Source organism: Microplitis demolitor, chromosome 8 (assembly GCF_026212275.2).
Source record: "Microplitis demolitor isolate Queensland-Clemson2020A chromosome 8, iyMicDemo2.1a, whole genome shotgun sequence".
Taxonomy (NCBI): Eukaryota; Metazoa; Arthropoda; class Insecta; order Hymenoptera; family Braconidae; genus Microplitis; species Microplitis demolitor.
Window position 1 is genome coordinate 13,862,368 of NC_068552.1, and position 17,255 is coordinate 13,879,622.

Sequence of the window (17,255 nt, forward strand, 5' to 3'; positions counted from 1 at the left end):
ATCATTTGATGTATATATTGTAATTTATAATTTATCAAGTAGGATAATAGTAGAGTAATATGGCTTGTGAAATTGCAGGATCAGTGCACTGAGAGACGGCGAGAGAGTCTGCTGCAATTCGCCAAGTTTCAGACCTTGTCTATGAGAGCAGTATCTCAAGTTTGCCGAAAGAGAGGGTAATATCTATATAGATATAGATATATCAATATAAAGGAAGCAACAACAAGTTGAAACTTCCGGCATTTAAATCGATTTCGGGCGCAAGTTTAAACTTTGATACACAACACGGATTACCGAAGCTTACTTTTATATGTTGTCAATAGTATTTTGATAAATACTATTGTATATTCTTGGGAAGTAGTGCTGTGACTTCTTGAATAAAAACAAAAGTTTCGACAGAAGGTGTGAACTGTGAACTTCAATCGTGGACGTCGTTGATTTACTGCCTGCTTATTCGATCCCGAAAGATCCAAGAAGGAGTACGAGGAAATTTATATTCGTTGGAGTAATAAGGTAAGGTGGAATTTTTTTATGGTGTATATATTTTTTTTATTATTATTATTATTTTTGTTATTTTACAATTACTATGCAGTAATGAGAATTAAAATTAAATCGTGTATCTTAACGGAGGGTAGCAAAACAAATAGATAAAAAAATAATTATTGTATTAAAATACGATCGATTCATCAAACCCTGATCCACGAGAGCGTCAAATCATTGGATATATACAGTGTTATCGTGGCTGGTGGACGGGATAATTAATCCGATGGATTTAACCGGCCGCTCAGTAATGGGCTTGATGAACCGTCGACGGTACTGTACGAGTCCAAAACCCCGGGGCTTATTCATAGTCGTGAATTAGTCTCTGTGCGCGATATTCATATGCCTTGTGGTTAGTGTATGGCCTTAAAAATTAGAAAAAATAGATAAAAAAGGAAAAGCAAGGATTAAAAAAATAAAACAAGTAGAATATATATATATATATATATATATATTTTTTTTTCTACGCTCTATATACTCTGAACCAGAAATAAAGGTAAAAAAAAGATAGTAAAGTAAAAAAATATGCTGGCAAGCGGTTTGTTAGTTACGCTGAGATTGGGAGAGTGTTAAAAACTTGAAAAACCTAATGTAGAAAAACACGGAAGTAGTAAGGAGTGAGATATATAGACAAAAGAAAAGAATAATATATAGAAAGAAAAGGAAGAAGATAATCATCAGTAACTATTTAATCCGACAGGATAAATAATAGGAACGTTTTAAAACAATTGGAAATAACCATGTTGATAGACAGTCACGTTTTTATTAGGATCTTTTTTCTTTTTGTTTTTTTTTTTTAATCTTTTTTTCTTTTTACCTCATATTCATTAGGTTCGCGTGAATGAATTCAATAAAATTCACGATTACGATCGTACACATGCGTGATCGTTAACTTTTATTATACGCACTGAGGGTGTACACTTATGTGAAAGCTTTACTCTCGCAATATTTGTTCCTCCTTTTTTTCCCTCCTCCGTATTCACACAACTCGATACTTTATTTTCATTTGTGTTTTTGCTTCATTTGGGTCTATACGAAGCAACTATCCGCCAGTGTGTTGTGTACACTCAGACAGTTATACCTTTTGTCGGGTGAATTACGGTCGATTTGCATTACCAACACGGTAATGGTTACTACCTGCCGTTATAACGTCATTTCAGTTGGATTTTGAAAATTTAAAATAATTGAACTATGTATTTCACGTACTCTTTTATAATTCTTTAATTGAATACGTCGGATATTATCAAATTATTTTGGTGTAAAACGTGACGTTTATACGTTATGTTGATTAAAATATTGTTCTGTTTATTGTCGTAGTTAACGGCATCATTTCCACCCTCATCATCACTATCATAATAATTATTATTATTATTATCGTCGTCGTCATCATCATCACCATCATCATTATTATCATCATCATCATCACTATTAATATTATATCCATAAGCTTGTCGTGTGTTTTAAATCCGTAAATTCTATATGCTTGATAATTTATATCAATAACACAACTCTCAGTGAGGCGGAAATTTGGTGGTCTACCCAATTCCAATAATCTCTTTCAAATTTTTCGACAGTAGCGGTGGAATAGGGTAGAAGGAGGGGTTACCAAAGCGATACAAAAATATAAAGTCAGGCGAGGGAATAGCGACGAAAAAATATAACGAAAAAAAATATAAAAAAATATTTAAATGGACCACAGAGTCTGAACAATAGGAATGCACAATCGAGCTGGATGATGTGCTGCATGAGGACAATATTGACGGTGATAGTGTGTATATTGGAACACGAGAATTCGATCGATCGATCGACGCGTACATTGAGTCCTTGTGTGTGTGTGTGTGTGTGTGTGTGTGTGTGTGTGTGTGTGTATGTGTGTGATCAGATCGCGATTTCACATATCAAATCGCCTGAACACTGTCCAGGGACACGGTGAATCGTCCATCGTATAGAAAGAGATAGAAGATGTGTTACGTGCAACAGGAAAATCCTGTAATCGCATTCGCCCCAAGTGCAGTCATTCGTATGTCGCAGGTTCAGAACTAGCTACCGCGCGCGTTTTCGTCTCTCTGATGTTCATCTCTATATATTCCCCTTGGTCTTTCTCTCTTTCTCTGATACACTCTCTACATGTAATAGTGGTCCGTTGTAACACCAACACCTCATCTCTCGCTCTAACTGTGAAAACAGGGACGTGCGTCGGACTCAAATTATCGATGCTTATCACGACAACGAGCATAATGGCTGATAGGCAATGGCCAGCACGACCGGACATTCATATATATATGTATATATATATAGGTTGATTTATCGAATTCGAATAGGACTTGTGTACTTTAATGTGTTACACATATGCTTTCCACATTGATATATTGTCATACGTTTATCTTGAATATATATCGGTGTAGTATACATATATATATATATATATATATATATATATATATATATATATGTACGATATAAAGTTTAATTTTGTAAGTATTACTACTACTATTACGACTAGTGTGGATGAAAGCTGGTGTATCAAAAGAACGAGTAAAGTTATAGAGAGAAAATAGTAGTGGAGAATGAAATAGCAAGGTGGATGAATTTTTCGTAGTGTACATTTGCAGAAGAAAAAGAAAATGAGGGTGAGACTAGTAGAAGTAGAATCATGTCTCTGGGGAGCCATTTCTCAAGGAGGAATCCCGCGCCGAAAAAGGCAAACGCAGTGGGGAAGCAAAAGGAATGAGTGAGGTAATAGCTTGGCCCGCGGATTCTCAGGGATAGGCTCGGTACAGAGGGAGTAAATTTTGTACGAGTAAGCAAGAGGAAGAAAGACAAAGACAGACCGACTATGAGAAGGAGAGAAAGTTAAAGATATAGGTAGAGTAGAAAAACAGCGCGTGTTAGACAGGTGAAGTTATTCTAGATGGGAGTCTGAAGAATTCAGATGCACGTGAGTGAGAAAGACAAGGATGCGCATCAGGAGTAAGAATAAGAGGTACAAGAGGAGGTAGAGAAAGAGTAGATGGGGATGAGGATGCGGAAGGTTGGATTGCGCGAGGGACTGGCGGGGAACCATTACAGTAAATCCTACTTTGCGCGTGAAAACACAGACGCTAAAGCGATTAAATTATTAGGGGGTTGGCTGCTGGGTTGCCAGCCTGTTGGAGAGTACGAGCGAGAATGAGAGAGAATGAACGGGTGAATGAGTGGGCGAGTGAGTGAGTGAGTGAGTGAGGGTGCGGCAGGTTCCTGGATGAGTAGCGAGAGTAAGAGAGCATATACTGGAGAGAGGGATACCACAGGGCTATATGGCTGTTCATGCAGCCCGGCTGTGTTAATAGTTATAGTACTGAACTACGGGGGTTGGGCGAATGCTATAATACCCAACTAACCGTCGACCTCGCTTGCCGACGTTGCCGTTGTGCTATTCTGACGTCCGAGTATGCTATACCGTTGCTGATGCTGGTACTAACTGTACTTCTGTTGATGTTACTGCTCCATCGTTTCCACAACTCTGTGTGTCTTCTCGTGAAAGATGCAGGTACGGGAGATCGTGCTGTCGAGGGTTGGCAATTTACTCCTAGCTAACGTACTTGCTATAACATTCAAATAATTCAGTACAGAGGAAATATTCCCGGCATATTGTCGTTGGATATTTTATCAACGCTCGGTCGAACTGACGTCGGAAATTTTTAATCGGCCGAAATAAGTCAGTGAGTTGTAAGATATCCAAAGAAAAAAGAGAGGAAAAAAAGAGTTATTAATGCATATATATATATATATATATATATATCTAAAGTGCTTTTACGTTAATGCTATTAAATTTTGACCAGCACTCATTAGTATCCTAGACGTTTCTGAGTACGAGCTGTTTTTTTCCCACGTTATTTTTTTCCTCTCACACGCCACACAGATATAAGATATCTAACTCTTCGGTTGCCAGAAAATTTTTTTTTTAATTCTTTTTTTTTCGCTAAACTGTTTTTCTCCAGGATTTAATCGATTATTATAACTCATTGCCTTTTTGAAAAAAAATTAGTGTATTTTTTTGCAAAATATTATTTTTATTTTGCCAGACACAGTAATAAGTTGAGTGAGAAATTAAATGTAATGTAAATTAAATGAATTGAAGATGTTTGCGTGTGGTATATAAAATGTAATCGAGTAACTTTAGTGAGTTTAATAGTTATAATCGTGTTTAGGTAAACTATAACGAAACACGAGGACGCAGTCGCACAGAGTTGTATATATATTTACTGTATATACACAATAACTGCATGGCTGTTCGTGACTACGAAGGAGTTTAGATTCGTTAGTCGGTCGTTTTCAACAAAACCAATTACGTGACAATACTAAAAAATTATGCCAACATATTTTATATCCTTTTATATTATTTTATTATTTATTTTTTGTTGAATATCATAGTTTACACGAGACAGAGTTTCGTGTTGTTATATACATCACGCCAAGTAAATTATGCGACACGACCTAAAATTTTTTTCATACTTAATTTTTTTTTGAAAATATTTAAATTACTCAATTGCATTTAAGTATTCGTATCACTTTGATATCTTAATTTTTCATTTAAATTTTTTCATATAATTTATATACTTTATTTAAATTCAACGAATATAAACAAGTGTACTCAGGTTTTTTCTTCTTAATTAGCTTATTGAATTTTTTTTCTTCATTTGTTGCGTATAAAAAATTTTAAATTATTTTCCTCGTGAATTTAACGAAAAAATGATGTAAATAAAGGAGAGGATTTTTAAAATTCATTGGTTTCTCGAGTTTGCCTCCTTGACACAACGACAATAAAAGAGTCGAATTCTCGAGTATCTGTCTGATATGCGTGGTACTTTTACTTTTTATCTTTGCTTTGCTGTAACGAGAATGCTCCTGGATTGCGTGCATGGATACCCATCCAGATACCTGGTTCGAGATTACTGATAGAAGGGTAGTAGCGAAAAAGATAATAAAAATAAAAGAGAAAGACAGTAAGGACTTTCGAGCTGTTAGTAAATTTGCATCTGGATGCGAGTGTAGGCTCAACGAGAATCGGTGTGGAGTTCTCATAGCCCTCCTCTTCTTGCTTTCTCCGATGCAATCGTTACAAAATACTCTACTACCTGGCGAGATATCAAAGCGAAAATGGTAAATGGATAAAATTCAAAGAAAATAAATTGAGAGTTAAATTTTTTTTCAATTTCTTTTATTTGTCAGTCTATATATATATAGATAAATTTTTTTACTCTACATAATAATGTACTTTTAACTTTGTTTTGAATGCGAGAAAATTTATATAATTTTTATGCATCCAGTTAAAGTTAAAATAATACAGTTGACGAGTTAGTTTTATAATGATGCAAAAAAAAGTAAATAAAGAGCGAGAAAAAAAGTATCAAGTGGCGAGACGGTAAGAAGAGAATAAAAATGGGCACGAGTGTCGGATAATTTTATGTACGCGGTGCATTTAAAAATCAGCCTACAGTCCGAGCTGAAGTGAGTAAGAAATAGAGAGGACACAGCAACAAAACAAAAGGATATAAACTAAATAAAGACTACAATTAAAAAATAACTGGCCAAAGTTTATGGCGTGGTCTGCATATTCACGAGGTTCTTTGGCAGCGGCGTTAACATGCTTTTGAATTCATTAAACACGCCCGTAATAAAGCGAAGATGCCGTTCGCGTTTTCTCTTTACCATTGCTTTATTTCCACAATTCTCTTCTCGTAGTGTCTTTTCTCATTCCCTCTCTATTTCCGATTCTTTTTATTATTTTTTTACATCTTATACTTTTTCTTCGCTGCAGCTTACTTTCAACTCCGGCAACCGCACCAGACTTTGCCTCTCCCACTTTTCCAATTTCTCCGAGTGATTACGGATGGCCCAAGGGGTTCGTGATGTTCCTATCGGATCTCGAAATTCTTTCCCTTTACTCATCGTTTCCCTCCCCACGTTCTTTCTCCCAGTCTTGAGTCTTTCTCAATTTTTCTTTAAACTTTTTTTTTATTCTTTCCAATCTTTTAATATTCTTCTTATATGAAAATTTATCTATCCAGAATGGCAATAAGAGTTGTGTGTTAAAAATATATGTATATATATATATATATATATAAATCAATTTAACAATAATTAAATTTAAAAAATGATGTTGCTAAAGTAGATAGAAAATATTGTCGAGCTGGAAGTAGAACAACACGAGTATAAGTCAGACGTCAGCGAGCCAAATTGGTTGTGTTCATTGCTCGCAAAGTGTCGCCGTATGGTTTTTAAAGCTCACTTAATAATAATAGTTGTATAATAAATAAAAAAAAGGAGAGAAAGCAACGTAAAAAAAAGAGGAAAAGGCAAAATAAATAAACGTTAAAGTAAAGTAAATGGATACACGATATTGTGTTACTACAGGTTGATATTGCCAAATCGAGCTATTTAAATCATCCCCGGGCGAGCAATCTCTCGCGTATCCCACCATCACGATTCTTTGTTCGTCCCTCGTTTTACGAGACAGCGAAATAATGGCGTGGCCGTGTGACAAATTGGTCTGAATCGTATACACTTTAACATACGTGCGTACAATCGTTCAGCCGAGGAGTCACCCTTAAATAAACCTCCATTTATGCTCTCTCGTGCGCGCCAGAGAAATCTTAACTCTGACGCTTTTATAACTTTACTATCCTCACTGCGGATATTTTGTCTAGGATATTGTGCCAAATCGAGTTGACTAAATCATAACGGGCATTTTCCATTTTTTCATTTGCGATAAGTCACATTAAGATGAAAAATCAACAGACAAAAAAAAAATAAATATATATATAGAGATGTATAAATTATTTTATTTTCATAGCTTTTATTTCCTCTATATTTAAAATTAAATTTCATATTTTAAATTGTAATAAAAAAAAAATATAAAAACATATTAAGCAGAACAGATGTCGAGATGGATTGTTAAGTTAACATTTATTATGGTTTATATTATTCCTCGCTCGTGAATACAATATTGCGTCATAAATTATGACGATTGGTAGTGAGGGGAAGATATAATAAAAATTAAAAGGCTCATCACGATTGCCTGTGGAAAGTTAAATAAATTAAATGATGCATCGAATAACACATTTCATATAAATATATATCCATGCAATCATAATTAACCTGAATGTTCACCAGGGACAAATTTATGCAGCTCTATTTATGTCCAGGCATTTGCTATATTTAATTTTTGTTAGTATTTATTCATTTTATTTATATATTTTTTGTACGCATTTCAAACCGCGAAACTGAATGGGCTTTAATTATCCTCAATTATTAATATCTATATATTATGAAACTGAATGCAACTGTGGTAGATTGTTTTTTATTTTCTTTTTATTCCATTTTATGAGTCAATTACGTTTACCGCTCATTTGAATTGAGTGTATATAAATCCAAATGTTATTTAATTATCGACAAATTAAGTCATTTATGCGCGAATATTAATGAGTTATAAATGGGCGAAAAAGAGACCATTATGCACAAGTTATTTAGAGTTTGAAATTATATTATAATGTGGTTTAGATATCTGAAGTTCATTAATTTGGTAAATTGGTTAAACTATATGCAAATAAATGTGATATATATATTCATAGATTTCCAAGATTGGTTGGTTTACGGTAAAAGTGATTGGTTATCAGCTGAAATCTTTTGGTTTGTCGTATCGTTTAATAGATGGCCTTTAAGATACCCAACTGTTATCTGCGTCGCTTCGAAGCTAATATCCATTTGAGTGTCAACGGATACATTTACTTTACGTCAGGTTTCCGGAAAATCACTAACGTTTCGGGTCACTTGGTTGTCTAACAAATAGACCGAGTTTGTAAATTTACATTGCTATTATCCATATTGTCTGTTGAGACGAGAGTCTTTAATTTATTTGCATTTATATTATTCTATTTCTATTTAGATTTATACTGTTTTTTTTTTAGGTCAATTTAAAAATTTTCAAAGCGTTTAAGCCATTCTTATACAGTGACGTTCAACTGTCATAACGGTGTAAAAATTTTATCAATTAATTAAAAAAAATGAAAGCACTTATTGAAAAAAAAGATAACGTAGTTTTAATTTCGCTGAGATATAGAATTTTAAAAAATTACTTACAGTTGATGTCAATTGGAAGTGAAACAAAATTTGTTGAATAAAGTTCGGTAAAATCTTTATGTCATTTTATAATTCGAATTTTGAAATTTTGTAGCCTAAAATTTATTCAACAAATTTCGCTTAACTCCTAATTGATCACTACTATTAGTAAATTTTTTTAAAATTCTGTATCTCGGTGAAACTGAAACTGCGTTATCCTTTTTTCAATTAAGGTTTTAATTTTTGTCTAGTTAAACTAACTAATAAAGTTAACCTTATAAATTTTTTAACATCTGTAGTTATGATAATGAAACTTGTAAAATCGTGATTTATAGAGTTTATCTTTAAAAAAATTTATTGTTGGCTGAAACTATTTAACCTGAAAGCTATACGTAGATGTATTTAATATTTAACAATGTGCTGTGAAATAGTGAGCGAAAATTTCGACAATGCTCACTCAGTATATTTGACTTTTGATGTGAAAAGTTAAATTTATAGGTCAAACTTGTAACTTTTTTTCAAAATTTATTGTTTTTGTTTATTTCTCGCTATTTTTCTTTCACTGATCGCAACTTTGTTAATTCTAGACTCGCAAACAAAGCGTTAAAAATTTACTCTTTTATTTCTATTGACTAAATATAAACTTTTTTTCATTTTCAACTCAATAGAAAAATTTTTTTTTCTTTTTTGTTTAAACAATTTTTTATTTATTTTTTCAAACAACTTTGATGGAATAGAAGTAGAAAAAGAGATTGTTTGTGAGGTGGGTTTATTTATGTGTGATCATAGGACGTTAAGTTTAGCTCAGAACGCGTCTTTGTAACGAACAATGTCTTACTTCCTGAAGAAACTTCATGGCTTTACCCTATTTTCCCTTATCTGTATCTCCTCCTTTGTGTCTTGCTATCACCAAGACGTCATACGTCGATCCTATTGTGTTCACAGAATCCTTACCAAGGTCATCGTACTTTACCAAAGTACCAACTAGTACTTGAGGAAATCCTAAACTTATGTTGATATGCTGTCGTAAGATTATCACAATCGAGAGAGAAAAAAAATATTAACAAAGTTATAAACAGATATTTATCGTCAATAATTTCCGATACAAATTTTAAAAATCTTCTTATGTTCGTCTATGCTGTACATTATTCGTGTATGAAAAACATGCACACTTGAATTCAATGCACACTGAATTTATACGTTAAATTTGTGATGCCAGTAGCAAAGTAGATGACTGCATGGGTATTTTAGTACAGTTAGAGTATTAGTGACGCCTTTCTCACTGTCGGAAGTCTTTTACACGGTAAGCCGCTTTACTGACGTGATTCCTCCCTGAATTTGCCTTTGAAAAATTCAAACGTTTCCGCTTTTTTTCAGCTGTTTGCCTCTTTACATATTCACTTTCATACTTATAAGGCAATTTTTAAATTTTCCAATTGATTTAATTTCTCAAAAGATCGTTTAAAAAAGTAACTATTATTTACTTGCATATTTTTGACAATAAATAAATTATATATTAATTTAAAATCGTGTCCAGATCAACTTAATAACATGGTAAAATCATGGGGAGGTGGACAGTAATTAAAAAATTAGAATCTAATTTTTACCATATATTGGACGTATCGTCTCTTCATTGGGAGTTCTTCAGCAACCAAAATAAGTTATTATAAATGATTTACGAAAATTATATAAATAAAAATTAATGTTACAATCACATGGTACAACATAACCAATCACAAATATGATCACATCATGTTTTTGAGACAAAATGACGTATGTCTCAAAAATATCTAGTAGACGATAGAATTTATATGATTAAGGTAGGATGTGATTATATTTTTGATTGGTTATGTTGTACCATGTGATTGTAAAATTAATTATTTATTTGTTTATTTATATGATTTTTAATGACTTATTTTAGTTGCTAAAGAACTCCACGGAAAAAAATAAACTTTAAAAATTAGTGTTTGAAATTATAACCCGGAACCCGGCTGTCAATATGGGGAATTTTAACATTCCAAATAATAAATTTTATAATACGTATCGTCAATTTTTTAAGTATCAGTTACAATTTTTAAAGCTCAAATAGTAATTTTTCTTGCATAGACAATAAATTTTCATACTTATCCTGTAATTATTCACGTTTTAACCATAAATGAAAAAATTAATATTTAGAATGATAGTATTTACTGATCACTTTATCATTATATTACTTATTGTTCTCAATTTATATAGTTCATTTTTTCGGTGTCCCAATAAAGGGACGAAACGTCCAATGTATAGTAAACATTAGATTATAATTTTTGAATAACTGTTTACCTTCCTATGATTTTACCATTTTATAAATAAATTATTTTTATTATTAAATTATAAAATTTTTTAATTTGATAAAAATAAATCATCTCTGAAATTAATAAAATAACTTTTATTATTATAACTTGATAGAAAAATATTTTGCAGTAATTAAGTTATTTTCATACCATTGAAAAATTATTATATTAAAATTTTAATACAATTTTTATAACAATCATAATTTAATTACAAATTTGATTATTATTATATTGTTATAAAAATTAATATAGTTAAATTATTCGAATAATTTCCCTCCATTATTTGAAAATATAATTAATTGAGTCAGTATAAAAAATAAATAAATTAAAAAAAATTGTTTTTTTTCTCGTGAAAATAAACACTAGCACAATATATCCAGGAAATATTTAAAAATACAAGGAACAGGAAAAAGTATGAGAGCCATAAAATGTATAATAGAATATAAATGACAATAAATTAATAAATAATTTTCAATAGTGAGAAAAGCGAGGATGAAAGAATAAATGAATGAAAACAGAGAATAAGTAATAGTGTGGAGTAAAATGTACGTAAAGCACATAAACGAGCTCATTCTGGTGGGTAGTTTAACATTCGTGTGCATCTGGCTGTGTAAAACCAGTGGGAAAACTATACCTGATCTAGGTCGCCCATCGTGCAGCTTAATGGTATTGCATCGCCTCTACTACTCGGACGACGAAGAGTTGCTACTAGCCTGCTAGGTGCTATTGCTATTACTGGTACACACAAGACTATACTGTATTCCTGCGCTCTCTAAAATTAAACGAATCGACCTCTGCGAGTAGTTGGATCTGGAGTCTTCGTCTCCGGACTCACCTGGGGTCGTTTCGTGTCGTTTTCTCTCGTTGCACTGCACAACCATACATTTATACATTATACAGAGCATCTATCTAACACACAGATACAATAAATAAATACATACATGAGTTGTTTTCTACATAAACGTTCTCTCTCTGGGCTCTTAAATTCACAATGTGGCTCTAATTTCGCTCGTGACAATTAGGTCTAACCGTGTTATTAAACAAAGCCTCTCATGGGTCATTTTTTAATAAAAAATTATTCATGGGGATAAAATAGAAATGTTGTAAATTATCTCTTCATTATTTTTCTTTTTTTTTCGGCGTAAAATTAAATTAAATGTCAATATTTAATCTTGTTATTTGACTTAACCCTTTTGACAATATAATAGGCTGTACTGTATTATATAAGTCTTTGTTGAATTGTATCAAACACCTGTTTATTAAATACTCTTAAGCAATTGGACAGCTTTAACACGATTAAAAAGGGGAAGTCGCGGTAGTTTAACAAGTATCAAGGGAGAAATAGAAACGAGTCTGGGTTAAGAAAGAGTTTGGTATGGAAATAGAGAAAGTGTTAAGGCAAAGAAAGCGAGAGAAAGTAAGAGATTGTGAGGGTGAGTGAGGGAAGAACATAAAAGAAAAAAAAAGAGTAAAATAAAATAAAATAAGATCAAGTGAGTAAGGAAGCGCGAGGGAGAAAACGGAAAGGAATCGCGTGGATGCCGGAGACCGTCGGTTCATTTTGAACCGCTAATGAAATTCCTGCCTTCGTTCCTTTCCTCCATACCTCCTTCTACTTTCTCTCACTCAAACATCATTCTCTTTCTCTTTCTCTTAAGTCCTTGAATATATACGCTTCAATTTCCCTCTATTCTTCTCACATCTACAGAGTGTAGTCACCGCTTATGATTGGAATTACTTTGACGATCACAGTCATCCACTTTACGCTTCCTTCTCGCACTTATATATATTATAGTCTATAGAGTAGTGTAGTATACCGTATACCGTAGTACAGAGTTGTGTGTATAATGTAATATAAACTTGTTGTCGCTCTACTGGTAATGGTATGATAGTTATATTTATGCTTCAATTATTTTCATACCAAAATAACGTAAAATTAAAACATTAACAACTCTCTACCTGAAACTGTTTAATTATTTATGCTCGGTTCGTATACACATTAATAGAGGCGATGATTCGGTTACTGGGGTAAAATTCGTTGGGAATCAATAAACTCTGATACCACGAAACATGCGGCCAATTATCGCTTGTGATTATGCAGCTAAGCCACTGGCACTATAACGTTAATCTATTCATGTCGAGGGATATGTACTTTTGACAAATGTATAAATTTCCATGCGAACGTTATAACAGTACCATATGTATATATGCATATATGTTAAACGTTTATTATGTTATCTATGAAATTACGACGAGGTTCGCTAATAATCGACATCATTAGTGAATTGAACTTCCAATACTTCGTAGAGCAGAGCACCATTGCTTTGCCTCAAACTCTATCATTAAACCACTTGATGTATTACTTGTTGTTTACTCTTCACTCTGTGGCTCATGTCGATAGAAACCACTTCAGTATTCCCTATTTCTCATTATCTCTGTAACTACTTTGCTTTATAAAAAGAATTTCATTAAAAAATTATTAAAAATTAATTAATCAATTATTTATTGCATTGATGGCTTTTTGTGCAGATGCAAAAATAATTAAATAAACAGATTGATAAATGATGACAAGTTTAACTTTGAGACATTGACTCCCGTCAAACAGAACATTATTGAATTTCTTTAACAAACGATCGACTTTTAGGATTTTTAAAGCACCCTCGTCTTCTTAAATATATACGCTCACTGTGTCCACCTTTTTACAACATCAGTCCTATCTTTGAAACTTTTTTCTTCACTGCTTCTACTGCTACTACTACTACTACTACTACTACTAATACTACTATGACAATGGCTGGGTTTTTTCTATATTTCTACAACAACTACCACTTAGAATCCATCCTCTCCGCGAGTATTTTATCAATGACCACCCCTGCAGCAGTCACCATATACAGCAGTCGCACCCTCCTTTCGCTTGCATCTGTCGCACTCACAATCGAATGCCGATCACGTACACATCCCACGGCAAATGAAAATTGAGAATACCTCGTTGAGGTAGTTTCTCACTGGGTGGTGTGAGGTAGTGATAAATACGCTCCACTGATCTTTTTCCATTTTAAATTTTAATTTTAAATAAAAATAAATGGAAAAAAAAGAAAATAATTAAACAAATAAATATGTCTAATTGAGTAAGCTTGCATTTATGTGCGTAGACTTTGTGAGAAACGGATCCTTTAGAATAGATGATCCATCGGCGAGTGACAAACACGTTCGACATTATTTTTATTTTGTGTGCCCGTTACTCTGGAAAATTTAACGACACTTTTACCCTGACATTTTGGTGACTGATGCTTGCGACGAGTGAATTTATTTGTTGGGTCAATGTCACTTTTAAAAGCTTTCATTTCAATACGCTGAGAGAAAAGATCAGCAGTAATAAAGCGACAGTAGACGTACTGATGTTATCGATTTACGCAAATTATTGAGTAGAGAATTTAAAACGAAAAATAAATAAATAAATAAATAAATAATGTAACTCAAGCAGTGATTAATGACCGGAAAGTATTTTTTCAAAGTTATTTCATTGCCATCGCAAATTGAATTTGCAGTAAAGTGTTGGGAATTTGTTGGATATAAATAATAGAAAAAAAGTAAATTGATGTATAAATGAAATTCAAAAAATTGTATAAACCCTTTGACGGTTTTTCTTATGGCTTCCACTGCTGCCAATTGGCTCGTTCGCGTCGTGTTCTAAGAGAGGATAAATTCCCCCGACCATGCACCAGCACTTGTGCGCCGACACGGGACCAAATGCGGTGGCAAAATATTATTAGGGAGTACGTGCTGCACTCCACAAGTGGTCCTTGCTACGCATCACGTTTCTCTTGTTCCCTTTTTCACTCATACACATACAAATTTTTTTCTCTTTACCTTCACTCATTTTATACTCGGTCTCTTTAATTTTTTTATATTTTTTATCTATCATCCCTTTTTATTCCCCACCGTTGTACTGTCAGTTTTCTCATACTCGCGTCTGATGGTGAAAATCGAATAAACCTCATTTCTCTCTTCCCTTTTTCCCATTTATTCTCATTAAGGGGCTTCATTCGCACTTAGGTAACTAGAGATATAAAATCACTCATAAATTATGCATAATCAGAGTCGTGTCTTGTAGCAGCATCCCGATTGCTAGGGAGTATATACTTCGTTAACATTTTCAAATGCAAAGCTTAGTTGACAGAGAGACCTGTCGTTCTGTCTCTTGCTCACTAGAAGAGAGTTGGTAAATGTCACTAAATTATTATTAAACGGAAACTTAGAACGACACTTAATTACTTAACAAGTTGTCGCTGCCTTGAACGAATCCCGTGGGAGGGTATCCGGGTGGACGACGACGGTGGTAAAGAACCAAGAACTAACACAAGGACACCACGATTATCAAGAAGAAAAAGACGAGGAACAAGAGGAAGAACAAGAATATATAAAATACCCAAAAGCGAAAGAGGAAGAAGAAGAAGAAGAAGAAGAAGAAGAAGAAGAAGAAGAAGAAGAAGAAAAAACTAGTACCTGAAACTCTAAGTAGCAAAATGTGTGTAGAAAATAAAGAAAATGAAATGAGAAATTTCAATGGTGAGAGTGAAAAAGACAGTAAATATATAGAAGCTAAGAATGAGAGAGATAGAAGATTATAAACGAACAAGAGAACGAGAGAGTCGTGGACTCTCGGCAGGCATACGTTTCCCTATCTGCACCATTAAAAGTTAATTGGAGTAGAAGCCCTCTCTGCGAGAAGCTCGCAAGAGGAGCATCGGTAGCTATGATACAAGAGCGAGTGAGAGAGGCTCCATACGATATGGAGAGACACCGGGGATTGTGAGAAAATGAGAACCGCGAATAGCTGAGAGTAAGCGAGAAAAATGATTGTGGAGTAGAGAAACAAGAAGGAAGAAGAACCTAGTCGAAGAGTAGGGGTAGAGCGTAAATCAGGAGTTATCACCTCCAGGCCAGCTCTCTTCGCGAAGAGCGTACACCAGTAGTAGCAGCATCCCGTGACTTTACCCTACCGAGAGCCAGCTATTCGTCTGTGACTCCATCTACCCTGTATACTACTATACTATACTCACCGGCATTTACTACTCTGTGTTAAGGACCAACCAAAAATCTTCATTACCCGTTCACTAACAAATGTAAATCGCGTCAGGAGTCCCTGAGAGAATCACGTTGATTCTCACGGGTCTTACTATATGGCTTTCGGGAATTTAATTGGAAAGTTGAAGGCCGTATCGATCAATCACATTAAAGTAGATGAACGTCAATAATCTCTTGGGACATGACGAGACAAATAAAGAATGCCCAATTTTCCTGCTCTCTTGATTAGTTTTCGGCGACGTGTTGTGCTCGCTACATGTCGTCGTAGTTATGGCCAATAACTATAGATATAGCAGCTTTAATTTGGATTGAAGGCAATCACCGAGATCTGATGACAAAGATAAAGATGGGTCATTAACCAACCATTTCATTGTGTGTGTGTGTGTGTGTGTGTGCTTGGTTATTATTATCACAACGGAAAAGATGTACATACTATGCATCATTACTTATATATATGTGTGTATGTATATAGATCATTGGGGGAAAAAGAATAAATGATGAAAGTAGGGACTAGGAAGAAAAGTATAAGAACTTACAGCTTCCTCAATATTGTGGAAAAATAAAGTAGGGGAGGTAGATAAGAAAAGTTTTGAAAACGTTGCCGTATATAGCTTACGATGAGGGACCGCGCGCAATGGCCGGGTCCGATGGGTGGGGAATCGATTACGTTTTATCGAAATCAGAGAGATGAAGGGGAGAGGTATATATATATGACATAGCAGAACGAATAAGTAGACAGACGAAGACGAGGAAGAAGACGGAGAACAAGAAGAAATAAGAGATAGTGTAGGAAAGAAAGAACGACGCCTACTGTGTACTGGTATGGCGGGTACTTTCGTCCATCCCAATAAGCCAGTATCTTTAAATGCGGTATAGGCATGTGGCTGACTCATCTTCGTCTGGTCGTCAAGTAGACGAGATGAAAGAAGAAAACGTCGCGACGGCATTTTTACTTGGCCTCGGGTAATTGCCTGCCGTGATGCAACCTCACTTTGCCTGTCGAAATTGCAGTCGGAACCACTTATCGATTCCACCGACCTTTCATCCTCATGCTCCATTTTCTTCATTTTCTTTATACTTTTTTTCCTTCGCTCTTTATTCTTATTATAATTTTTCCTTTTTTTCCACTATATTATTGCTATAATTATTATGATTATTATTATTTTTACTATTACTATATATTATATGAATCGTTGG

At 33.8% G+C, this 17,255-nt stretch overlaps 1 protein-coding gene across 1 annotated transcript in view; it reads left to right on the forward strand.

Moving 5' to 3' along the window:
* The first annotated feature begins 234 nt into the window (after nt 1–234).
* The window catches only part of LOC103573241 (protein muscleblind), a 264,440-nt gene continuing 247,419 nt past the window's right edge, over nt 235–17,255 (forward strand). Inside the window, exon 1 of the mRNA XM_053741219.1 lies at nt 235–513. The gene's annotated coding sequence lies outside the window, so the exon portion shown is untranslated. The remainder of the gene's footprint in view (nt 514–17,255) is intronic.